The sequence below is a fragment of the Vipera berus genome, assembly GCF_964194415.1.
Source record: "Vipera berus genome assembly, chromosome: 4".
Classification (NCBI taxonomy): Eukaryota; Metazoa; Chordata; class Lepidosauria; order Squamata; family Viperidae; genus Vipera; species Vipera berus.
The window spans coordinates 119374333-119399884 of record NC_138206.1 but is presented as its reverse complement, the minus strand read 5'-3'; the positions used below and the strand labels follow the sequence as shown (position 1 = coordinate 119399884).

At 41.7% G+C, this 25552-nt stretch overlaps 1 protein-coding gene across 1 annotated transcript in view; it reads left to right on the top strand.

The window, feature by feature from the left end:
- The window catches only part of LOC308668010 (uncharacterized protein), a gene marked incomplete at both ends in the record, with an annotated part of 237759 nt that overhangs the window by 118278 nt on the left and 93929 nt on the right, over positions 1-25552 (top strand). The gene's annotated exons all lie outside the window — the stretch shown is intronic.

The window sequence follows — 25552 nt, the reverse complement described above, 5'->3', positions numbered from 1 at the left end:
CTTCTGGAGGCAGGTTGTTCCACTGGTTAATTGTTCTAGCTGTCAGGAAATTTCTTTTTAGTTCTAGATTGCTTCTTTCCTTGATTAGTTTCCATCCGTTGCTTCTTGTCCTACCTTCAGGGGCTTTGGAGAATACCTTGACTCCCTCTTCTTTGGGGCAGCCCCTGAGATACTGGAACACTGTTGTCGTGTCCCCCCTAGTCTTTTCTATGTTTTTATTTATTTATTTTCTATTACTTAGTTATTAAATTTGTGTGCCAGCCATCTCACTGAAAGCTGACTCTATCCACATACGAAGCAATTTTTCAAAGTTTCTGAAATGAATTCATCCAGTCATCCTCAAATTATACATAAAATAATCTATTTCTCTTTTATCCCCGCTCTACATTATTACAAACCTGTTGTGGGTCCAGTATATTGTTTAAATCACTGAACAATGAAAGTAAAGGAGGAGTTGTATGGGGATAATAATATTTTGCAAGGCTGATGGCACAATTCCTGTAAAAATAGAAGAATGAATGGCTGTAAAAAAAAAGCTAAAACAAAAGGAAACATTGAACTAGTATGCGTTCAAAGAAAATAGTGGGATTATGCAATTGGGTGATGCTTTCTTTTTATAAACATACCAAGGGAATGTTAGGATCAAAAACCCCTAAGCTTTTACGCTCCAAAGCCTTACAAATTCATTCATTAGCTGACTTCTAAGCATGGAAATGGTAAGTTATAATTAATTTTAGTCTAATTTCCGACCCACAGAGTCAGAAATTATATTTTACATTCTAGCATGTTATTTTTAATTTCCTGACATATCCTCATTTCTTTTCTTCATTTCTTTTCCTAACCAGGAAGCTTCTTTTTTCCCAACTTTTAAGTCGATTCTGAAAAAGATCAGTAGGGTCAAAATCACTTAGCCAAATGTGCTGATCTCAAACAAGTTTAAATGGAAGACCATCAAGGAGGAGGGGAAGAGGGGGAGGAGGGGGAGGAGGAGGAGGAGAAGGATGAGGAGGAGGAGGAGAAAAGAAGAAGAAGAAGAAGAAGAAGAAGAAGAAGAAGAAGAAGAAGAAGAAGAAGAAGAAGAAGAGGAGGAGGAGGAGGAGAACAAGAGGAGGAGGATGAGGAGGAGGAGAAGAAGAAGAAGAAGAAGAAGAAGAAGAAGAAGAAGAAGAAGAAGAAGAAGAAGAAGAAGAAGAAGAAGAAGAAGAAGAAGAAGAAGAAGAGGAGGAGGAGGAGGAGGAGGAGGAGGAGGAGGAGGAGGAGGAGGAGGAGGAGGAGGAGGAGGAGGAGGAGGAGGAGGAGGAGGAAACCTAAAGTAGAAAGCACCCTTTTACACTTACAGGGGAAATGTAAAACGTGCCTGGAGAGTCACTGAATCTCCAGGGTTTGTCCATCCCAACATATGAACTCACACAGGACCCATTCCAGCTGTTCAGTGAGGTAAATTAACTCCTTCATACTGAAATATTACCCGAATTCCATCCAATTTGCAAGGAGGCTTGAACTGGAACAGAGTAAAAACCAGCAAAGTCATGTTGCGTTGAGGCGTACATTTGTTCCGTAGTTCTAAGGATTAATAAAATTGCTCTTTAAAAAAAAAACGAAGGCAAGGACTCCAGAGAAATTATGAATCTGGCTGTGCATTTCCCACTCCCCACCCCTCTCTGCTCCCATGAAAATGACACTCCCTCCTTCTTTTTCTGGCCAGTAAATGTTTTCAGGTGCACCAATAAATAACAGGATCAGTCTATCATTAAATCCTAATGTGACAAGAGACCCTGATCATCCAACCCAGGAGTAGGCAACCTTGGCTCTTGTATGACTTATGGACTTCAACTCCCAGAATTCCTGAGACAGCCACGCTGAGGGGAAAGGGAGAGGTTTCCCAGCTGAGCCATGCTGGCTCAGGAATTCTGGGAGTTGAAGTCCACGAGTCATGAAGGGGCCAAGGTTTCCCCCAAGTTGGCTCAGGAATTCTGGGAGTTGAAGTCTATTACCCTAATTCAGGGGTAGGCAACCTTGGCTCTTTTATGACTCGTGGACGTCAACTCCCAGAATTCCTGAGCCAGCCACACTGAGGAGAAAGGGAGGGGTTTCCAAGCTGAGCCATGCTGGCTCAGGAATTCTGGGAGTTGAAGTGCACGAGTCATAAAAGAGCCAAAGTTGCCTACCCCTGATCTAACCCAATACACCCGTGAAGACTCTGCTTGCAAATAAACAATGCCTGCTTGATTCAGCCTGGTAACAATTGCCAGCTTAAAATTCCCTTTAATACATTTTAAGCGATGTTAATGAAATGGATGGACCTGTATCACAAGGAGGAAATAGTATAAAAGCAGGTAAAGTAAAGATGGCACCTCCTGGATGAATCGGTGGATGAAAACGGAATTCATCCCTGCCCGGTGGTTCCTTCACGTAATCAATAGAGCCCCAATGTCTTCCTTTCCTTTCTGAGTTCCCGCCAAGTATCCAAAAGTTTTGTGGCTTTCAAAATGAACAGTGTGTAGAGCCGAGCAAAAGTCTGATTGTTTTTGTATTTGTTTGGTCTAATGTTACAACGTATTGGGAGCAATGCATCTTGCCTTCCTCCCCCTCCTTAATGCAGAAGAGAAAAATAAAATGGGAATATAGCTCTTGCTTGTTATTCTCTGATGCCCCCTTAATTATTTCCCATACTCCAAGGGCCAGTTTGATGTAGTGATTAAGGCAACGAGCTGGACCCTAAAAGCCAGGAGATTGTGAGTTATAGTACACCCTTAGTGTAAAGGGTGAACTAGATTAAGATGATCCAAGGCCTGGAGACTAAAACATATGAAGAACGGCTGCAGGACTTGGGTTTGGCCAGTCTAAGGAAAAGAAGAAACAGAGGCAACATGATAGCAGCGTTCCAGTATTTGAGGGGCTGCCACAAAGAAGAGGGGGGGAGGGGGTCACATTATTCACCCAAAGCACCAGAGGGAAAGATGAGAAACAATGGTTGTAAACTGATCAAAGAGAGAAGCAACCTGTAACTCAGGAGGAACTTCCTAACCGTGAGGACAATTAACCAGTGGAACAGCTTGCCTCCAGAAATCGTGGGCGCTCCATCACTGGAGGATTTTAAGAAGAGATTGGACAGTCACTAGTCTGAGATGGTATAGGTTCTCCTGCTTGAGACATTGTGGGCTGTTCCCTGACACCACTGGATGACCTCGCCAGGGCTCGTTGCCTTGGAAGAGTGAGGAAGATTCTCAGGGATGACTCACACCCTGGACGGTATCTCTTTACTCTCCTACCATCTGGTAGGAGATATAAGAATATAGCCAGCTGTACCAACAGGCTGAAAAATAGCTTTTATCCGTGGGCTGTTAGGCTTTTAAATGGGACATAATCTTATGCAGAATTGACTTGGGAGGCCGGTGTGTGGTGTAGTTGGTTCACATAGTGTGGTGGGATGGAGGGTTTGTTGTCACTGTGTGTTGGGGGGAGAGAGCACGGGGGGGGAAGGCTCAGCTAATCTCAATGTACACATGTTGTACTTTGACAATAAAGGATTATTATTATTATTATTATTATTATTATTATTATTATTATTATTATTATTATTATTATTATTATTATTATTAAGCAGGGGGCTGGACTAGAAGACCTCCAAGGTCCCATCCAGCTCTATTCTATTCTATTCCATTCCAATATTCTATTCTATTCTATTCCATTCCAATATTCTATTCTATTCTATTCTATTCTATTCTATTCTATTCTATTCTATTCTATTCTATTCTGTTCTGTTCTGTTCTGTTCTGTTCTGTTCTGTTCTGTTCTGTTCTGTTCTGTTCTGTTCTGTTCTGTTCCTATCTGGTGACCTTGGGGCCAGCCCCCCCCCCTCTTGTAGCTCCAAGAAGCAAGAAATGACAAATCATTTCCAAAATCTCACTGAGAAAACTACAGAGACTGATCCAGGAGACAGCAGTGCCTTTTTTTATTGAAAAGTTTTAAAATACAGTTTTCCTTTAAAAAACCCCCCTTCCCCCTCCCTCCTCCCCTCCCTACCTCCCCCCTATCCCCCCCCTCCCCCTCTCCCTCCTCCCTCCCCTGCCTCCCCCCCCTACTTCCCCCCCTCCCCCCCCCCGACTTCCCAGAGCAAAATACAAGGTATATATCTAAAAAGCAATCATAAACAATCATATACTAACAATTATAAACTCTAAAATCCATCACTCTCTAGCTTATATAGAGTAAACCAATCCTTAAAAATACTAAATATGTATAAAGAACTAAAATAAAAGAAAACTAGCGTCATTCCCATCTATGTTCTTCCACAATTCACTATTTCCTAAACATATTCTCATTTACACATCACAAGCACCTATCCCTATTAACCTTTCTAGCCAAAATAGGCTATAATAGATAGTTCTTACACAAATTAACCCACATTAACCCACAAAACTTTCTTCCTCTTCCTCTGTAGTAAATTGTCCATTAATTCCAAATTAAAAATTCTGTTACCATACATATCATCCCAAAACTCTTAAAAACACAACTACCACTTGACTATCAGTATGTTGTGGAAGTTCCATAGATTTCTACTGGTCCTATTTTCTTCTCTTTTTTGAGCGTTTTAAGGCAGCACGCGTCACCCTCTGTTCTCTAGGATCATCCAAAAGAGTTGCAGCTTGATCTCCTCCTGTACCATTCTCGTCTATCTGTCCATCTTCATCCTCTTGATGTTCTCCTTCTCCAGATCCCTCTGCAGCTTCCAAAAGTGTTGATGGGGTTGCTTTTAAGACATTGTTGTAAAAATCATGCGCTTGCTTCACAGTACCCAAACAGTACCTTTTGCCTTCATACATGAAGCTCAACCCAGCTGGGATCTCCCATCTGAACCTTATATCTCTTTGCTTGAGCTCTTGCACAAGAAATATAAAGTCCTTCCTTCTCTTTAAAATCTTTGGAGGAATTTCTTTTAAAACCAAAACTTCTTGACCAGCAATCACAACTTTAGTATCATAGGCAGCTTGTATAACTTCATCTCTAATTTCCCTTTTTACAAAATAAACCACCACATCTCTAGGCAACTTTCTCTGTTTAGCAATCCACGAGTTCACACGAAACACTTTGTCCATGCCTTGTTTTATTTCAGATGCTGGATGGTTCAATACCACCTCAAAAGCCTCAGAAACCAGCTGCTTTAAATCTTCCTTAATATTCTCTTTTAGGCCTCTAATTCTAACAGCAAACTGCATCTGGTAAAATTGAGCCAGACTCAGTTCGCTATCCATTTTGTCTTTTAAATCTTCAATTTCCAATACTTTTGCTTCTAATATAGCATTTTTTTGAGTCAGTTCTACCACTTTGTCATCCAGCACCTCCACACATTTAGCTACTTTATGCACTGAGGACAAAATGTCTACCTTCATCTCTCTGAGTTTCTGTTCCATCCTTTCTTCCATTCTCTGCTCCAATTTCTCCAATTTCTCCTCCATCTGTGCAAATTTAACACCCATTGACTCCAAAATTAACTGGGTATGTTTTTCAAGATCCTTCGATGTCAATACATCTGGAGAATGCAACACCTGCAGTAATGATTGTTGTTGCACCGGAGAATTTCCAGCACTCCGAAAAGTTCTAGGGGGAGGTTTAGACGCCATCTTTTACTTACAATTGTGACGCACTTTCACTTTAAGTTTTAAGCAAAGTCCATCAAGCTCGAGAGTAAAATAAAATAATCCTCTTCATCTCTTCATCTTTCCCTCTTGTACTGCTCTGCCTGCTCTTTTCCTTTCATAGTCTCTCCTTCAAGCAGGGATGGTCGCAGACGCCTGGCTCTGCTCCATGAAGTCCGGAGCAGAGACGCTAGCCAGCTGGGAGCAGCCCAGGCTGCGGGGGAGTTCAATCCTTCAGCCGCCCAAGCTCCAAGCTCAGGCGGCCCCGGAGAACTCAACCCCTACCTGGGGGCTCACCCCCTCCTCTTCTCCCGAGGAGGGGGCTTCAAATTCGCCCGAACAGCTGATCGGCGCTGTTTCGGGCGAAAAATCACACAGCTGAGCCGCGGGCAGCCCGGGAAGGCTGCCTCCGTCGCCGCGGAGCCACCGGAAGTCCCCAGGAGACAGCAGTGCCTTGAAGTTCATATTCCAGCGAGAAGAAACATCTGCACAGGGTGCCCAGAAGTCCAGAGTTGTGACAATCAGGCTAGATTTGATACGGATTTTTTGAATGAAGCTTTCTGTTCCTTGCTTGTGTGATCTGCGGCAATGAGCTGCTTTTTCAGTCCTTTGTACGAAGATTTCTCTCTACTCTCCGTCCACACCCAAGGACACAAGCCATGTAGGAACTGCCATCTTGATGGCACTTCTTAAGAGTCCAAACACCAGAATCAACTTTCAGATCGTTGTATGAATCAGCCTTCAATCGGCCTGGGTGAGGCTGTGTTCAAGAAATTCCCAGTGCAGAAGCTCTTTCAAGAGTGGATGGTTGGCGCCATGAATAATTCAGCAGCAACAGGCTACTCAAAAAGGAAGAAGCAACAGAGAATACACAAGCGGTCTGCCCCACCTCCAGTCCAGGTAAGCAATGCTAAAATAACAACCAGGAGAAAATTCTCAAAACTGCAATCCTTTCCAAAAGGTTGCAGACCTATTCTGTGGTATGGTGAGAGAGAGAGAGAGACAGAGAGAGAGAGAGACAGAGAGAGAGAGACAGAGAGACAGAGAGAGGGAGGGAGGGAGGGAGGGAGGGAGAGAGAGAGAGAGAGAGAGAGAGAGAGAGAGAGAGAGAGAGAGAGAGAGAGAGAGAGAGAGAGAGAGAGAGAGAGAGAGAGAGAGAGAGAGAGAGAGAGAGAGAGAACAACAGTAAAATTGATTCTGGGTTGTATTTTTATCCTCTTCCTTTTTTTTTGCTCCTTCCATTCAGAGTTATTCCTTCCCTTTATTCCCATAGCAACCCATCCAATTAATCAGGTTATGGCTAAATGATAATAGATTGCTCAAGTCCAATTAAAATTGATACAGTCCTTTCAGTAAGACACAGAACAGAGGATAAGTTACTGAAGAACTCAAAGAAGCTTCTTGGATGTCTGAAATAGTATAGGGTTTCCTGCCTGAGCAGGAAATAATAATAATAATAATAATAATAATAATAATAATAATAATAATAATAATAATAATAATAATAATAATAATAATAATAATAATAATAATAATAATAATAATAAGTTGGAAGGGACCTCAGAGGTCATCTAGTCCAACCCCCTGCTCAGGCAGGAAACCCTATCCCATTTCAGACAAATGGCTTTCCAGTCTCTTCTTAAAAACTTCCAGTTTTGTAGCATTCACCACTTCTGGAGACAGGTTGTTCCACTGGTTAGTTGTTCTAACTGTCAGGAAGTTTCTCCTTAGTTCTAGGTTGCTTCTCTCTTCGGTTAGTTTCCATCCGTTGCTTCTTGTCCTGCTTTCAGGTGCTTTGGAGAATAGTTTGACTCCCTCTTCTTTGTGGCAGCCCCTGAGATATTGGAAAACTGGAATAGACAAAGGTACCTTCCAAGGATGATGATGATGATGATGATGATGATGATGGAAAAACAAAGTCCTTTTGTTTTCAAAAGTCCAGTTGCTTTTTGAAAAAGCAGCTTTGGGACAACCATGACCTGGATGACTGAGAATCTCCATGGACATTCAGCTATGCACTTTGGGATGGACACCCTTAGAATGAACTGAAGAGGCTTCTTGGAGGAGAAGCAAAATGTCCTCAAGGAAAAAAAAAACATAGAAGGTCCAGTTACCTTTTGAAAAAGCAACTTTGGGACAACCATGACCTGGATGATGGAGACTCTCCATAGACTCTCCGGCATCATCTTCCCATCGTCCTGTGCGCCCCCACAGGGAGGGCCTTCTCAGGGTACCGCCGGTTAATGAATGCCGATGGGTTATTCCCAGGGGAAGGGCGTTCTCGGTGGGTGCACCTGCCCTATGGAACCAACTACCTACGGAACTTAGGACTGCCCCGGACCTTCGCTCACTTCACTGGGACCTGAAAACCTGGCTCTTCGAGATGTTTGGCCCAGACTGAGGGGTTTTTAATTTTAATTGGGTTTTAGATTTACTTGGGGCTTGAATTTAATTAATTGTTTTAATTGATTTTAATTTTTGTATTTTATGGTTTTAACTGCCCTGTAAACCGCCCTGAGTCCTACGGGAATAGGGCGGTATACAAATTCAATCAATCAATCAATCAATCAATCAATCAATCAATAAATCAATAAATCAATAAATCAATAAATCAATAAATAAATAAATAAATAAATAAATAACAGAGAACATACAGAATAAGGTTAGGTAACTTGAGGAGAAGCAACAATGGAAGGAAATGAGATATGCTTTTTTGTACAACCGCAACAGAGATGTTTGAGATTGCACAGAGTTTTCCTAGGATAACATTCAGCATTCAGAACAATTTTTGCTAAGGAAGAACTATCTCAGATGCAGTTGAGAAATCTTGTAGAATGAGGGATGAGCAGAGAAGCATGGAGAGAGCCAATCCTGAAAGTAGACACACTCCCTACCATGAAAGACTGTATAGGTGACAACCAACAACTTGAGCTGCACCCAAAAATCTCTATGAAGCCAGTATAATTCAGTGAGTGGTGGTGTTACCTGAACATAGTGTAGCAGGATGTTTCCACAACTATTCATGCAGTTACAGCTTCTAGCTGGTTTTCCAAGATAGCTCCATGTTCCATCATAGTTGACTCCACAATATTTAGATTAAAAAAAAAAATGTTTATTCACTATGGATGGTGAACTTTTTCCCCTGAATCCAGCTGAAGCTCTCAACCATCCCTGTAGTTTTCTTGGCAGGAGAATGTAAATAGATCTTTGCTCCTTTCTTCTCTGTAGACTCCCATTCACATAAAAAGGTAATATCCTGTTGTTGTTGGGTTTTTCTGGAGGTCATCCAAAGTTAGCTAAAGATTGGCAGGTTTCACAAACCAAACAAACATATCAAGATCCCCAGATCCCCAGCTAACTGAGAAGGTTTGCTTGCTTGCTATAACTTCTGCCCACATAGATATACAGAGGTCACCAGTGCAGCAAAACAAATCCTCCTTTCTTCTGTGTTAGAAGGTGTGGGAGGCAATTTTCTCAATATAAATCCTTAGAAGAGTTGGTGCTAGAAGGAAAACATCTAGGAAAGTTTTACCTTTCCTAGATAGTGAGAGTTTTCCAAGAGTAGCCTTGATGTAGGCCTTGTTGTGATTCAGTGTCAGCCTGTGCTCCCAACAGCTGAGTCCGATGAATCTGAGGAGGAGGAGGGGGGGGTTGGAGACCCTTTGGTGTCAGAGGGAGGCTCTGATACACTGCAGGACTCTCAGCCTGGCCCCTCCAGTCATGTTCCTCATGAGGCTCAGCTGTGTGAATACGAGGTGTCGGACTCAGAAGACTCACAGCTGAATCTGTTCAGAGACGTTAGAAGCAGAAGGCAATCCAGCAGAGCAGAGCACAGAGAATCAATGAGGCAACTCAGTGAGAGGAGGAGAAGGTAGTGAGAACCTGCGCCTTGGGACTGATAATAAAAGGGGAAGGTGTGGGCGGGGCTGGTTGCTGAAGGCAACCTTTTGGAGACATTCTAAGAGAATCCTGGTCTGTTCTTGCTACTTCTGTTCAACTCTTGTTTGTTGACTCTTGTTTGATATTTTAATTCATTTATTGAAGGAAATATTCTGTTGCTTTTTTGTTTGAACTGTAAATAAATTTGGGTTGGGTTTTTCCAGCCTATTGACTGTAAAAGAAAAAAGGGGTTGTCCTTGACACACAAACAGGGCCGGTCGTAGACTGGAACAGAACAGGCCTCTAAGGGAATAAAAAAAAAAAACACAACATGAATGGCTCCTTACGTGAAACCATCCAAGCAATTTTTGGAAATTCTGGATGCAAACTGACCTGAAGGGCTTAAGACAGTTTAGGATAAAAAATAGTAATTTTCAGTCAAAGCTAATAAATAAATAAATGACTGCACATATGCAAAAGTGGAAGAAGAATGATGTTATCGTGCTCTCTGAAAGTGAACCAAGCTGAAAATTAACCGCTGTCCTCACATAGAGCATCTCAAAGGGGAGATGGTTGAAACCCAGACAGGCTTTTGGGGCAAAGGCAACTGGAAGGTGAGCAGGATTTGCAAAGCCTTCTTCATTAATCCCAAGGCAGGAAAAGCTTTAAGGGCCCAAATGACTCAGTTGTCCTTTCATATCGCTCAGCCTCATTGGTATCAATGTAAAAGGGTACCATATTTTTCAGACTATAAGACACACTTTTCCCCCAAAAAAAGTGTGTGGGGGGAAACGAGGGTGCATCTTATGGTCCAAAGGTGTGGTACCCCAGATTCTGCTCCTCCCCCATCGCTCCGCTGGGAGGCTGAGACACCGGATTTTATCCACAGACCAGAAGAGAACACCGCTGATTAGGTGGGAGGCTGGGATTCCTGATCCGATGCTGCCAGCCAGCTGGAAGTCCCGGCGGGTGGCCCCGACACCGCCAAACAACTGGGAGCATCGGCAACCTTCTCTGGGGGCTGCCAGTCAGCTGGGAGCCTGGGGCTTGACAGCCACTCCTGCTCAAAAGCACCAGCACTTCCAGGTGACTGGCGGCCACAAGAGAAGGTTGCCGATGCTCCCGGCTGTTCGGCGGCAGTGGGGCCGCCCGCCGGGACTTCCAGCTGGTCAGTGGCATCGGATCTGGACTCCCAGCCTCCCACCTGATTAGCGATGTTCTCCTTTGGTCTGCGGCTCAAATCCAGAGTCTCAGCAGGCAGGAGCCCAGGATCAGCGTGTCTGAATGGGATTTCTAAGTGCGACTCAGCTGATCCCAGGCTCCTGCCCGGCTCACTTGCTTGCGGAAAAGAGGCTGCTTGCTAAATGAGCCCAGGATCAGCTGAGTCGCACTGAGAAATCCCACTCAGAAACGCTGATCCTGGGCTGTTGCCCAGCTCTTGTTCACCCCAGACTTCTCTCCAGCCATACTTAGAGAATCCCATCCCTACACTCAAGTGCTTACTGATGGTGGGCCCAACTTTGGTTTTCTTCCTATAAGTCTAGGGAAATTCTCAGTCATCTAGGTCACAGATAAACCTCAAGGTGGGCCTCAACGGCTCTCTAGAAGAACCCAAATGACTGCCAGGAGTATAAATCCTTCCATTCCCCACCATCCAGTCAGAGCTGAGGAATCTTCTTGGATGAGAAGCGAAACATCTTCAAAGAAAACCAAGTAAGTCCATTTGCCTCCTGAAAAAAAAACACCTTTGATTTTTCTTCCTACACGAAATTTAACAAAACTCAATATTTTGTCTTTGGATTTTCTTGCCTGTCAGAATGTTATCCAGTGTTATTCACTATAAAAGCAGAGATACTGATAAAATTAAAGGGGTGGTAGGTGGGGTGGTGGATAGGATTACAAAAGAGAGAGGGGGAAATAGTACATTGATTTCAAAGGGAGAAAAAATGAACTTATTTCAAGGGACTCTAGTACATATTATTCCTTAAGATACAGACTTCAAAGGAATTACAGGAACATGCAGATAAATAGATTACACTTTGGAGGTGATTCATCATTTCAACAATACTTACCGATTTTTTCCCCAACGTGGGCTTTTTCTATGGGACCGCCGCCTTGAAAATACTGCTTTCTAAAAGAGATGTTCTTTTTATCTGTGTTATTTTTATCTTATGAAAGAGGAGAAAAGATACTGGCTAATCACCTGCCTCCAGTACATTGTTTGATGTCATCTCTAGATCACTCAGAAAATACAGAAAGATGATTATGGTTTATAAAACCCTGATGACGGGGCCTCCTGTGCTGTATCCGTATCTGGAAGGCAAAAAATAATAATAAAAAAGGGTAACTGAATTAAAGGGGGGGTGGGGGGGAGAGAAAAAAAATTGTTACAAATCTTAGAATAATGTTCAAGTTTTCATATCACTGCAGCTGGAAGCCTTTTTGTCACTGTAGCAAATAAATACCTTGTTCGTAAGGTTTACATTGTTCACAGAGGTGTCTTTTGTGGGGAACAGGACCTGATCTGTCTAATCTTAGGAAAACAAACTCTAATTTGGTACATTTGATCTCCTCTCTTCTTAGTTGAAAAGCTTCGTTTCCAGCGGGAAAGATAAAAAGGGCCCATCCTTACTAACTAACCAGATCTGTCTTTGACAAAATAGATTTATTTTAAGAATTGAGGCCTTTGAACTGTGGTGCTGGAGAAGACTCCTGCGAGTCCCTTGGACTGCAAAGGAGATCAACCCTGACTGCTCTTTAGAAGGCCAGATCCTGAAGTTGAAACTCAAATCCTTTGGCCACCTCATGAGAAGGAAGGATTCACCGGAGAAGAGCCTAAAGCTGGGAAAGGTTGAGGGCAAGAGAAGAAGGGGACGACAGAGAAGGAGGTGGCTGGATGGAGTCACCGAAGCAGGAGTCGTGAGCTTAAATGGACTCCAGAAGATGGTAGAGGACAGGAAGGCCTGGAGGAACGTTGTCCATGGGGTCACGATGGGTCAGACACGACTTCGCAACTAACAACAACAACAACATTTATTTTAAAATGTATTGGTTGCCCCTCTTACCGCGCACAGTAACTCTGAATGGCTTACATTATTAAAAATATAAAACTACATAAACCCTAATCATATAAATACAATACTTTTTTTTTTAAAAAAAAAAGAGGTAATGAAGCCATTTGACCCATTTACTGGAGGTAATTCAGCACTTTTTTGGGGGGTTATCTTTTTATTGTTTGGTGTGCATTTTTCCCCCCAATTTGTTTATTTCAGTCCATTTGATTTTATTAAAAAGATTTTTTTTTCTATTGGGTATCTTTTACCTGGTGTTTTTTTTTCCCTACGTAAGCTGCCCAAAGTTGTTACGATTTACCGTGGCACAGAAATATGTAATGTCTATGTGTATATTTGGTGCCTTCAAGTCAGTTTTGGACTCTTGCTGGCTTTCCGCTGTTTTTTTGGCAAGGATTTTCAAAAGTGGTTTTCCGTTATCTCCATCCCAGGACTGAGAGATTGGTCCAAGGTCATCCAGCTGGCTTTTTGCCCAGGATGAGACTAAAAATGTGGGTCTTCTGGTGTCTAGGCTGATGGTTTAACCCTCATACGACCTGTCTCTCAGTAAAACAAATACTGTACATAAATAAATTATAGAAGCTGTGGTGAGTTGGACCCTGAAAACCACAGCTTTACAAAATATCCTCCCTGTAGCTGAAGCTCAGTAGTGTTCTGAGCATTCCCCCCCCACACACACTTTTTTGCCTTGTAATTCACTGACTTTACAGCCTGAGCTCAAACTATAGGGAGTAATAAATCCATAGGATTTCCCCCTCTTCCCCTATTTTGTAAAATCTATCCAAATCTTGCATCCCTTCGCTTTGTAAATAGAAGATCGGTGGAAATGTAAATATAAAACATAGGCTGGGATATTACAGTACCAGTGTTTACCCCCCCCCCCTCTGGAATTGTAGCTGATATTCTACTATCTAACTCACAAGTGAAGTCCAGCCAAATCATAGTGAAACATTTTCATGTTTTCAATCTTTCTCGTGGGGTAGATGGTGGGTGCAAACCACCATCTCCGAGAGATAAAAAGAGTACATTAATAGCAGGACAAGAAGCTTCTGCTTTCTTGTCTCAAACCTGGTTCAAAAATGGTAACTGTGAGAGGGACCTTGGAGTCCTAGTGGACAGTGACTTAAAGGTGAGCCAGCCGTGTGTGGCAGCAGCCAAAAAAAGCTAATACAATCCTGGTTTCTATAAACAGATGCATAGAATCAAAATCACATGAAGTCTTCTTCTTGTTGTTGTTAGCTGCAAAGTCGTGTCCGACCCATCGCGACCCTACGGACAATGTTCCTCCAGGCCTTCCTGTCCTCTACCATCTTCTGGAGTCCATTTAAGCTCACGCCTACTGCTTCAGTGACTCCATCCAGCCACCTCATTCTCTGTCGTCCCCTTCTTCTATTGCCCTCAATCTTTCCCAGCATTAGGCTCTTCTCCAGTGAGTCCTTCCTTCTCATTAGGTGGCCAAAGTATTTGAGTTTTAGCTTCAGGATATGGCCTTCCAAAGAGCAGTCAGGGTTGATCTCCTCTAGGACTGACCGGTTTGATCGCCTTGCAATCCAAGGGACTCGCAGGAGTCTTCTCCAGCACCATAGTTCAAAGGCTTCAATTCTTTGGCGCTCAGCCTTTCTTATGGTCCAGCTTTCACTGCCTTAGTACCACTTTATAAAGCCTTCGTAAGGCCACACCTGGAATATTGCATCCAGTTTTGGTCACCACATTACAAAAAAAAAAGATGTTGAGATTTTGGAAAAAGTGCAGAGAAGAGCAACTAAGATGATTAAAGGCCTGGAGACTAAAACATATGAAGAATGGCTGCAGGACTTGGGTTTGGCTAGTCTAAAGAAAAGAAGAAAGAGGGGTGACATGATAGCCATATTCCAGTATTTGAGGCGCTGCCACAAAGGAGAGGGGGTCACGTTATTCTCCAAAGTACCAGAAGACAAAACAAGAAGCAATGGATGGAAATTAATCAAGGAGAGAAGCAACCTGGAATTAAGGAGAAACTTCCCAACAATGAGGACAATTAACCAGTGGACCAGCTTGCCTTCAGACGTTGTGGGTGCTTCATCACTGGTGGTTTTTAAGAAGAGACTGGACAGTCATTTGTTTAAAATGGTATAGGGTTCTCTTGCTTCAGCAGGAGATTGGACTAGAAGACCTCCAAGGTCCCTTCTGGCTGTATTTTGATTGATTGATCTTCTGATTGATCTTCACCCATTTTGCTCTCGTCACAAAAATGTACTCCATGTACTTTTGTGTCTTTTCAATATCTTTCTTAAATGGTGAAACAAAAAGATAAATGTGAACAAGAACCAATAATCAAGAAAAAGAATAGAAGAAAATAAAGAACAGTCTGTGAGAGAGAACACAATGCAGTAAAATAAGAAATAAGGAAACAGAAATAATAATAATAATAAAAAAGGAATGGCTTCCAATATAAAAGCAGATATACCGTAAAAGAAAATTACAGTGAATTCTTACTCTGTAGTTACAACATAGCACCATTTTTATAGCCTATTAGTGTCTGCTAATCATCAAATCCATATATTATAATTTCATTATTTTCCCTCCTGTTTCACATGAAAAGTCCAAAAGAGGCTTCCAATTAGCATTAATCAATCACTTTTCCATTGAAGATGATAAAACTACATTTGAAGTTGAGGCATGTACTCATGATGAGCATCAACGATGAGGATCAGTTGTGGTTTTTATCCTTTTAACTTATACATTTGATTGGGAAACTTCTTGCAGTTTGGTTAAATTAACTTGGAAAAAAAATATGGATTTCATCTGAGTTTGAGGAGCATTGCCTTGGTAGACATAATCATTTTCTCGCTCTCCATCTCTTTCTTTCTGTCTCTCTCTCTCTCCTTTTTCCTCTCCCTCCCTCCCTTCCTCTCCCTTTCCCTCTCCCTCCCTCCCTCCCTCCCCCTTTCTTTCCTTCTGTCTCTCTTCCTCTTCATATCCCTCCCTCCCTCCTCTCTCTCTCTCTCTCTCTCTCTCTCTCTCTCACACACACACACACACACACAAACACACCTCTCTTTCTCCTCCTCCTCCTCCTCCTCCTCCTCCTCCTCCTCCTCCTCCTCCTCCTCCTCCTCCTCTTCTCTCTCTCTCTCTGCCCAGGACCTAAGTGTTGTGTGTTTGTATTTTTCCCACTAATAATATCTATCTCACAGTTGATAAGAAAACACACTGCTAACACCTTAAAATATGCCATTTTGATTTGTTAATTCTGGAACTCATGTCTTTATTCACAACAAGTAAGAGACGTTCATTTCCATTTCTTCTTAAGCTTTAGGAATGAAATTTGTACTTTTTGCTGGCAGATCCCAGGTCAACTTCACAACTATTTTGGGGTCATCAGACAATCCAGGGATCTTGCTCAATTGCTTATAAAGAGACCTTGACTTTCTGACATGCTATAAAGATCTTCACTGTTATAATGACACCATCAGAGTTGCTTTTCTTTCTAGGAGTTGCTGCCGTGTATTTTTTTTTAATAATCCATTTTTTGCTACTTCCAAAAGTTGCGCGTTGCACAACAATCCATCCCGATAATTTGTTTTTACCTAGCCCAATTCTACTAGAAGTTCCCTTTTTCACCACTGGATGAAATAAAAGGAATAACTGGGGAGGTCTAGCACAAATTAGGCTCCGAGTCCAAGATTTTTTGACGGTGGATAAGCATTTCTCATCTGCAAATGAAATACCTGCAATCAGCCTTCCAACATTCTCTTCTATCATCTCTATCTCGCTCTATTTATATTTCAGCCAAAAAAGGAAGAAAAAAAAACAATACCCAATTTTGCACTCACACTAAGTCACCCAAGCAGCCAGAAGCATTCAAGTCTAATGACAGATGACACAGGACATTTTATCTAAAGGAAATATCCCAGTCAAGCTGTCATCTTACAACAGTGCCTTCCCTGAAAGCAGACATTAGTAATCCATGCTTTGCTGTGCCAAAACCCAGTTATAACACCCAGACAGGTGAGGGACATTTCTGTTCAGTCAAAGGCTTGATTTATCAACTCTTTTATCTGGCCAACGAAAATAATTCTTTCTTTTGTGCCTCTCTGCCTTATCTCTTCCTCGAGCATAGATCTCAAGTAAGACGGAAAGTCCTTCGGTGGCACTGACTTGTGATCAATCTGGGGCTCCATCTGCAAGTCAAGTCTATTTCATTGGAACCATTCTTGGCACTATTCATATCACTGCAATGAGATCTAGGGGGAGTTGCCCTTGAAGAGTAACCGGAGCCAACAACTGGTCTGCAATGCAGCAGTACGAGCAGTAATGGGCAGGCATCGGTAAGCCCATGTAAGAACTTTACTTTGAATCTGAACTGGTTCTAGAAGCCGAACAAGGTTCTCCTGCTTGAGCAGTGGGCTGGACTCAGTGGTGGGATTGAACTACCTGAACAACCAGTTCTCTTATTGGATGCAGGCCTGGGCCTCCGAGGCCTATAACAGACTTCTGGAAGTGGCATCCATGCACTTCTGGTGGGCCATTCTAGGCCTGGAAGGCCTCCTCCAGGCCTCCTGGGCCTAGAACGGACTTCCAGAAGTGGCATCCATGCACTTCCGGCAGGCCGTTGTAGGCCTGGGAGGCCTCCTCCAGACTGCACACACCTAGAACAGATTTCCAGAAGTGATATCCACACACTTCTGGTGGGTAGTTCGAGGCCTGGGAGGCCTCCTCCAGGCCTCCGAGGCCTAGACTGGACTTCCAGAAGCAGGGTGCATTCAGCCGGTTCTCCAAACTCAGCAAACTTTTGCTGCCAGTTTTGCCGAACCAGTGCAAACTGGCTGAATCCCACCACTGGCTGGACTAGAAGACCTCCAAGGTCCCTTCCAGTTCTATTCTATTCTGGTTATGACATATAGACACCAAATGGCATAGAAACTGGTTCATTGATGGAAGATCTATCTGTCATAACATTTCCCCACATAATTCAATCCTGCAGGATCACCATGGTTTCAAATGCCTTTGATTAAACAGTGTTATCTATGGGAAATCCCAGAACAACTGGAGCAACATCTGAATGCCATCAGCATTGGAAGAAATTCCCATGCGTATCTACAGAGATTCTCAATCCTCCAGATCATGGCTGTCCCACAGGTGCTTTTTGAAAGGCAAATGGACTTTGCTTTCTCTTCACTTCTTATCCAGGAAGCTTCTTCAGTTCTGAAGAACTGGACTGAAGTAAAGAAACTTCTTGGATGAGAAGAGAAGTGAAGAACCTTCTTGGATAAGAAGCGAAGACCAAACAAAGTCCAGTTGCCTTTTGAAAAACACCTTTGGGGTTCCCATAATCTGGAGGATTGAGAATCTCCATAGATAAACATGGGGATTTTTTCAACAGTGATGGCATTCGAACAATGTCATTTATTTATTTATTTATTGAATTTCTATACCGCCCTTCTGCCGAAAGACTCAGGGCGGTGTACAGGGCAATAAAAGAATTACAAACAAAAGTTAAAAATAAGATTAAATTAATTAAGCCCTAACAATAAATAATTAAAAATACCCCAAACCCTTAAACCAGGCCGGCCTGTTCAAATAAATAGGTTTTCAGATCAGTTGTTTCAGGATTTCCCATGAGTCAATTGCAAAGGGCAGCTTTATGTGGAGCAGCTTACATCCTGTGACAACACCATCAATAATAATAATAATAATAATAATAATAATAATAATAATAATAATAATAATAATAATAATAATAATAATAATAATAATAAGAAGAAGAAGAAGAAGAAGAAGAAGAAGAAGAAGAAGAAGAAGAAGAAGAAGAAGAAGAAGAAGAAGAAGAAGAAGAAGAAGAAGAAGAAGAAGAAAGGATGGAAAATAATAATAATAATAAAGTTGGAAGGTACCTTGGAGGTCATCTAGTCCAACCCCCTGCTCAGGCAGGAAACCCTATATCATTTCAGGCAAATGGCTGTCCAATCTCTTCTTAAAAACTTCCAGTGTTAGAGCATTCAACACTTCTGGAGGCAGGTTAATTGTTCTAACTATCAGGAAGTTTCTCCTTAGTTCTAGGTTGCTTCTCTCCTTGACTAGTTTCCATCCATTGCTTCTTGTCCTGCTTTCAGGTCCTTTGGAGAGTAGCTTGACTCCCTCTTCTTTGGGGCAGCCCCTGAGATATTGGAACACTGCTATCATGTCACCCCTCATCCTTCTCTTTGTTAAACTAGACATACCCAATTCCAGCAACCGTTCCCTATAAACAGTGAACAACATCTGCCTATCCCAAGTCCTTTGGAAGGGCTCAATAGGAGAATAAAAGTAACAAATCCAGCCTGAACATCGGGCTGACTGAGTGACCAACCTTATCAGCATGTCTCTAGTGTCATTGGCTGGATCTGTGTTTCTCATCTACATTTCAAGATGCAGCGTTTCAGATCATTTTAGCAAAGAATTGATGTTTCTCCCCCTTTTTACATGGGCAGAGAAAGAGTTGGCTATAAAGTGGAAAATAGAAGACATTTCCTAATATTCGTGAAAGGAGCAATCAATACTACAGAAAGGTCAAGAACGCAACCCCATGCTTCTTTCAAACTGGGAAGTCTTCTCTAATTGCAATGTAAGTGGAAACCATGCTTTTGAATTGGGCAGAAGCAGAATCCACTGCTTTGTATTAGGTTTTGCTGATAAACTCAATCAAAATATGAATTATTATGGATTGCCTGGTACCTTAGCAGCATCCTATACTGTAATGTGCCTCGAAGGGGCCATGGATATTTTTGAAGGAAATGAGACATTTTTGAAGGTGACAAGAAACCTAATATAAGTCCAGACATCTATCGTGTCCCCATGTTAGTCTGTCTTAGTGAGATAAAAAGGAGAGTTCGGTGTATGCAAAAAGTTTTCACAGGCTAAAAAGGTAAAGGTAAAGGTTCCCCGGCACATGCGTGCTAGTTGTTTCCGACTCTAGGGGTCGGTGCTCATCTCTGTTTCAAAGCCGAAGAGCCAGTGCTTGTCCGAGGACGTCTCCGTGGTCATGTGGCCGGCATGACTAGATGCCAAAGGCGCACGGACCGCTGTTACCTTCCCACCGTAGTGGTCCCTATTTTTCTACTTGTGTTTTTATGTGCTTTCGAACTGCTAGGTTGGCAGAAGCTGGGTCGAGTAACAGGTGCTCACTCTGCTACGCGGCACTCAGGATTCGACCTGCCAAACTGCCAAACTTCTGATCGACAAGCTCAAGGAGGAGGAGGAGGAGGAGGAGGAGGAGGAGAAGGAGAAAAGAAGAAGAAGAAGAAGAAGAAGAAGAAGAAGAAGAAGAAGAAGAAGAAGAAGAAGAAGAAGAAGAAGAAGAAGAAGAAGAAGAAGAAGAAGAAGAAGAAGAAGAAGAAGAAGAAGAAGAAGAAGAAGAAGAAGAAGAAGAAGAAGAAGAAGAAGAAGAAGAAGAAGAAGAAGAAAGGATGGAAAAAGACAGAAGATGTAGGACTGTATCTGAACCTTGTTCAATTATGCAGACGTACTGATAAATATATTCCTTTGTGAATATTTACCTATAATAAGATTTTATGAATATTCCCAACTTGGCTTGGTAAATTTAGTAAACTAAATACTTAATAGCGATGCGAGGTAAGTTCATATATTTTCTTGAGAGAACATGGACCAGAATCTGTTTCTCTTTCTAGGACATGCAAAATGCATTTGCATTATTTTAATTAATTCCTTGCCTCAAGAAAAGGCAGGTAACAAATACAATAGTGAATAACATTAATCGGGCTGCTCCACAATTTGATTTCACATACAAGGTTCAGCAAATGCTGTGGCATTTCTTCCAGTGAATTGACTTTTCCCAGATTATATATATTTAATAAAAACCCAACAACAACCCACAAACAGAAACATGAATGGCTCATTTAAAAAATATAGAAGCAAATGGTTCAGAACTTAACTGGATTTCATCTGAAGGCAACAGGGATTTAATGCATAGACTTTCAGTGTAACCTACCGTGTGTTTAGCAAACAATAGCAAAAAGATGTGACCAAATTACTAACTGTGTGCATCGGGAGTCAGTTATAAATTTATTTTTTCCTAATGAACAGCCAACTGCCCTTGAGAAATGAACCTCCAAATGTTGTTTAAATCTGCAAAAAATGCCTTTTGCAATGTGTTTTAATTATATTATATTGGAAAGCCAACAGAAGAATAATCTCACAAGGGTATGAATGAGGGAGGGAGGGAGGAAGGAAGGCAAGAAGAAAAAAACCTCAAGCCTATCTTATGATAGCCTTCAGTTGTGTCAGATGAGGAGAGCACATCTTTCTTCTTCTGTCCTGACCACTTTTTAACAGAGGCACGCTGGAGAGCATTGTAACAAACTGCATCACGGTCTGGTTTGATGGTAGCAGAGCCTCGGATAGAAGGTCCATAGAGAGAGTGGTGAGGACAGCTGAGAAGATCATAGGAAGCTCACTTCCGTGATTCAGGATTCTGTTCACAAGCTCTTATATGTGCTTAGAGCTCGGAGCATTGTTAGAGACCCCACACACCCACTTCACGGTCTGTTCCTGTTGTTCCCCTCTGGGAGGAGGTTTTGAAGTATTTATAGCAGAACTACCAAATTCTGTAACAGCTTTGTTCCCTATGCCATCCATCTGGTAAACTCTGCAGGATTCGTTTTTCTTGCCATGTATTATTATTAATATTATTATTATTATTATTATTATTATTATTATTATTATTATTATTATTATTATTATTATTATTATTATTATTATTATTATTATTAATAATAATAATAATAATAATAATAATAATAATAATAATAATAATAATAATAATAATAATAATAATAATAAAGTTGGAAGGGACCTTTGAGGTCATCTAGTCCAACCCCCTGCTCAGGCAGGAAACCCTATACCATTTCAAACAAATGGCTGTCCAGTCTCCTCTTAAAAACTTCTGGTGTTGGAGCATTTACCACTTCTGGAGGCAGGTTGTTCCACTGATTAATTGTTCTAACTGTCAGGAAGTTTCTCCTTAGTTCCAGGTTGCTTCTCTCCTTGATTAGTTCTAACCATCTGAAGTAGACTGTGATCTTTCTCTGTGTCATATATGTGTGTGTATGTGATTATACACATAGTTTTTTTTGTCATATTTATGCAGTGTATATTGGAGGTGGTTACCTTTTGAGAGCTGCATGAAACAAAAACTCATTTTAATGTGTGCTGATTAACGTACACTTAAAGTGACAATAAAGTTATTATTCTACTCTGTTCTGTTCCGTCCCATTCTATTCCATTCCATATTTTCTTTTCTTTTTTATTCTATTCTATTCTATTCTATTCTATTCTATTCTATTCTATTCTATTCTATTCTGTTCTGTTCTGTTCTGTTCTGTTCTGTTCTGTTCCGTTCCGTTCCATTCCTTTCTGTTCCATTCTGTTCCATTCCATTCCATTCCTATCAAGCAAAAACTATGAATAAAGGAATAATAATTCTCTCGAGAGCCAACTTCTCCTAAATCCCACACTCTCTGTTTGCAGAATTCAGAAATCGTAGGATATTTCAAACATCTTGTTTCAGTATGCTTAAATCTCACAAGATTTAGTATCTCATGAGCTTTCAGCCCTTTAGTTGTGGTTTTTTTTTAATCCCAAGTTGGGGGAAAATTAAAAAAAAATAACACCCTGGGCCAACAAAAGCTATGGGAAATATTGCCAATTCCTGTTTTTATCATGCAGATGCTAAAAGATTGCCTACCTATTATACTTTCAGCCTAAAATAGGAATCCAAGTGACATTTGTACCTTATGCTATTAACAGATCGCTGTTTCCAAATAAAAGGCGTCTGGAACTCAGTCAACCATGGCTACCTCTAATGGAAAATGGAACAAATGACAATTATTTGATTGGTACCTTTCTTGAACAGGATTTACGTATCAGTTGGGACTGAAGAATCAAATAATCTGTCAGATCATCTCACAAGTGCTCATCCAAGAAGTTCCTATTATTGTTTATTATAGTTATTGCAAACTTCTTTAGTTTAGACCTGGAGAAAACATTTCTCCCTCCCTCCCTTCGTTCCTTCCTTCCCCATTGCAACTCTGCATGAGTTCATACTCTCCCTCCCTCCCTTCCTTCCTTCCTTTCTTCCTCCCTCCCTCCCTCTCTCCCTCCCTCCGTTCCTTCCTTCCCCATTGCAACTCTGCATGCATTCATACTCTCCCTTCCTCTCTCCCTCCCTCCCTCCCTTCCTTCCTTCCTTCCTTTCTTCCTCCCTCTCTCCCTCTCTCCCTCCCTCCATTCCTTCCTTCCCCATTGCAACTCTGCATGAGTTCATACTCTCCCTTCCTCTCTTCCTCCCTCCCTCCCTTCCTTCCTTTCTTCCTCCCTCCCTCCCTCCCTCTCTCCCTCCCTCCATTCCTTCCTTCCCCATTGCAACTCTGCATGCGTTCATACTCTTCCTCCCTCCCTCCCTCCCTCTATCCCTCCCTCCCTCCCTTCTTTCCTTCTTTCCTTCCTTCCTTCCTTCCTTCCTTTTTTCCTTCCTCCCTTCCTCCCTCCCTTCCTTTCTTCCTCCCTTCCTCCCTCTCTCCCTCCCTCAGTTCCTTCCTTCTCCATTGCAACTCTGCATGCATTCATACTCTCCCTCCCTCCCTCCCTCCCTCTCTCCCTCCCTCCCTCCTCTCTCCTCCTTCCTTCCTTCCTTCCTTCCTTCCTTCCTTCCTTCCTTCCTTCCTTCCTTCCTTCCTTCCTTCTTTCCTTCCTTCCTTTTTTTTGTTCTGGTTGCTTTTATTGCCTTTGTTCTGTTTTAATTATTAAAAAAGAGTCATATATATGAGGCAGGTAGTCTATAAATTTAATAAATAAGTAAGTGCTGAGTTTCCCATTATTGCTATTCTCTTATTCAATGGTTACAAGTTTTTATACACTATCTATTTCATAAGACACCCTAAAGTAATAAGGAAAATTTATTCAGTTGTATTTTCTTATTGGATTGATGTAGCTGCTCATGAGTCTGACTCTCAGCAGGTTTCAATAAAACAGATATGTTACAACTAGGATTGTTATCTGTTAGGTGGCAATACTATCTAATAGATAATCCACAAACTCCAGAGTTTCAATTGGACACATCAGCTTTAAATGATTTATGAATGTAAAGCGATTTAGTGGGTTTGCATACTCTGAAGACAAGCTGTTTCTCAGAATGGGGGCAGCTACAAAGAAGGTCCCCATTTCCTTTACTTCACGAGGTTGGGAAAACTTAATCGTTTCTCCTTGGTATTATGGACCATTAATAGTCTAGACTAGACTAGACTAGACTAGACTAGACTAGACTAGACTAGACTAGACTAGACTAGACTAGACTAGACTAGAATAGAATAGAGTAGAATAGAATAGAATAGAATAGAATATCAGAGTTGGAAGGGACCTCGGAGGTCATCTAGTCCAACCCCCTGCTCAGGCAGGAAACCCTATACCATTTCAGACAAATGGCTGTCCAGTCTCTTCTTAAAAACTCCCAGTGTTGGAGCATTCACAGCTTTTGGAAGTGAGTCGTTCCACTGCTTCATTGTTCTAACTGTCAGGATGTTTCTCCTTAGTTCTGGGTTGCTTCTCTCCTTGACTAGTTTCCATCCATTGCTTTTTGTCCTGCCTTCAGGCGCTTTGGAGAATAGCTTGACTCCCTCTTCTTTGGGGCAGTCCCTGAGATATTGGAATGCTGCTATCATGCCATCCCTAAATAAAGAACATGTTGGAGAGCTGTCCGGGGAAAATCTAAGAACCACAGTGGTACTTTCTCAGACTACTAAGTGATTCTTTAATTCAAAGTATCTTTAGCCTGTGGCAATTTTGCTTTGAGCATCTTTTGCAGACCACTTCTTTGAACCCATCTCATCCACAATTCACAAGGAACAAAAGCAGCAACAACAAAGTACAATCTGAAAAGAGAACAAAAAAATAGTGAACTTGTCATTCCGGTTGTTACAAGTAACAAACTAAAAAAAAATAAACGTGGCAGCAATATTATAATTGTGGAAACTGTAAGCCTAAGACAGATCAGTTCCTGCCATAAAAAATAAAAAAAATAAAATAAAAAAATCTTGCTCCCAATGTCTATGGAGATTCTCCATCATCCAGGTCATGGTTGTCCCAAAGGTGCTTTTCCAAAAGACAACTGGACTTTCTTGGCTTCTTCTCTTCTCATCCAAGAAGCAGAGCTGAATGTAGTCGACGCATACAAGTTTAGAACACGTTTCATGGAGGCCCACAATTGGAATGTAGCCAATCAGGTTAGTTTGTTCTATCATGAATGAATCTAATGCTTAATTCATGCATTGGGTTAATTCAACCCGTATCTGTTTAACATCAACAACAACAACAACAACAAAAGTCAATGACTAAAACTATTTATATAATAACTATTTTGAATCTAGTATCCATCAGGGTGTTTCCATGAATTTCTACTCAGTGACATGTTTAGATCAAGTTACATGAAGGCTCACATTTGGAAAGTAGCTAGTAAGGTTAGTTTGTTCCATCCTGAATTAATTTAATGCTTATTTCACGCGTTGGCTTAATTCAACCCGTATCTGTTTAACAAAAAAGCAGACAATGGGCTAAATGTATTTAGACAAGAACTATTTTGGATCTAGCCATTAGCCATTAGTGCCACCAGGGTTTTTTTCCCATGAAATTATACTCGGTGACATGATGCCATCTGCAGAACTCAAGCACACTTGGGGATGATGTGCATTATGGTGACAATAACTTGTAGCTCAGCTGACCTACTTCCGAGGCACGAGGGATCTTTAAGCAGGGTGACAGCAAGTGCCAGCTGCCAACGTGTTGTAACGACAATGTCATCCCGATTAAACAGAGGTGGCTTACGACTCCAAGCAGCTCTCATTCTGTCACCACCCAACCTTTGCCTGTCGTTCAGAGACTTGGGGAAACCGTGATAAGGAAACAAGGCTGAAATAATTTGAAGCCCTTTCA